The sequence below is a fragment of the Chrysochloris asiatica genome, unplaced genomic scaffold (assembly GCF_000296735.1).
Source record: "Chrysochloris asiatica unplaced genomic scaffold, ChrAsi1.0 scaffold00135, whole genome shotgun sequence".
Lineage (NCBI taxonomy): Eukaryota > Metazoa > Chordata > Mammalia > Afrosoricida > Chrysochloridae > Chrysochloris > Chrysochloris asiatica.
In genome coordinates this window covers 5,173,676-5,175,368 of record NW_006408653.1, presented here as the reverse complement: position 1 = coordinate 5,175,368, position 1,693 = coordinate 5,173,676, and the positions used below count along the sequence as shown (strand labels likewise).

General features: G+C 38.6%; 1 pseudogene; it reads left to right on the top strand.

Moving 5' to 3' along the window:
• LOC102815234 overlaps positions 1-1,308 on the top strand; it is a 48,573-nt pseudogene extending 47,265 nt beyond the window's left edge.
• The last annotated feature ends 385 nt before the right edge of the window (positions 1,309-1,693 follow it).

Genomic DNA, 1,693 nt, shown 5'->3' with positions numbered 1-1,693 from the left:
GTGAGGTTGGCCCAGGATCGAACATTGTTTCGTTCTGCTGTGCATGGAGTCGCTATGAGTCGGTTCCGACTCGATGGCACCTGACAACAACAAGTAAGACAGGCACTATAGATTCGAAATCAGTCAAGTGAGAAAATTATTGGGTGAAGTTGTAGAGATAGAATACTTCATAATCAATCATAAAAAAGAAGACTCTATCTGTATTTATCTAGCTCTGTCCAAAGGTGAGAGAAAGGGTTTAGTGAATTCTAGCCTTCAATATGAATTGCACCTCAATGTAAAGAAAAGGAAAATTATGACACTAGATCAGTAGATAATATCATGATAAACAGAGAAAAGGCTAAGTTGTCCAAAACTTCATTTTGCTTGGATCCATAATCAGTGCCATGAAAGCAGCAGTCAAGAAATCAAATGACCTATTGCATTAAACAAATCTGCTGCAAAAGACTTGTTTCAAATGTTAAGAGCAAAGATGTGACTTTAAGGACTAAGGTGAGCTACTTGCCTCTGACCACTCTGAGCTACAGACACCATGCAGTCAGATGATGTTATATGAAATACCTTAGGAAAAAAACTATTTTGTTCCTTCAAAATCCAGACAGTGCTACTTGTATATGAAGGTCATAGAATGAGTAGCTTTTCCTAGGTGTCTCTGGGAACAGGTCAAGCTCAGAAAAAACTATGAGAAAGCACTGGAGCAGATAGATGAAAATCTCATTTACTGGTCTCATTTTATTCGACACAAATGTAAGCAGAGAGTCACCAAAATCACCCAGTACCTAATTCAAATCTGAAAACTTACGCTAACGCAGCAGAAGAAACTTGTTCCTTTGAGTAAGAAGGTGGGGAGGAGGGAAAAAAGAAGAGAGGAAAAAGCATTACTAGCTGCCCCACTGGACAATGCCATTGAAAAAGAATTGCTGGAGAGATTGAAACAAGATACATATGGTGACATCTATAATTTCCTCATTCATGCCTTCCACAAGGCCTTGGAACAAACAGCAGGAGGCAGAGAGTGACTCTTCAGATGCTGAGGAAAAAGATGAAGATGCAGGGAAAAGAGAATTTGTGGAAGATGATGAGGTGGATGAGAGTGACAGAAGTGACTCTGAGGAGATGGATAAACTGGATGCCAGCAGTTATGAAGATCAGGATGGTGAATCTTCCAATGAGGAAGACGAGAAGGTCCTAAATGCTAAACATAAAGGCAAAACACCCTTGGAAGGACGTTGGCAGAGCAAACAAGCCTATGTAGAGATAGAGTATGAACAGGAAACAGAGTCCATGGCCAAAGCCAAAACCAAGTGATCTCATTTATAAACAGGACTGGACATTTTTTACTTCTTTCTTTTCATCTTAAACACACACCTCCAGTTTTTGCTCTTTCATGTCGTATTTAACACAATATTTGTGCTCTCAATATTTATGTCTCTTCTGTGGAGCAAGAAATCTGGGAATGAAATGGAAGAAGAAAGCCTTAAAATATGAACACAGTATTTTTGTAGTGTTTTTGGCATATGTGTAGTAGTAACAGCTTGAGCCCAAAAACTTAACAGATGAGTTCTTGAGGATGGAATGGAATTGTGATATAAATATTTCTAAATTTGAAAAAAGAAAAAGGACTAAGGTAAGCCTGACCCAAACCATGGTATTTTCAGTCATTTCAAATGCATGTGAAAACTGGACAGTGAAT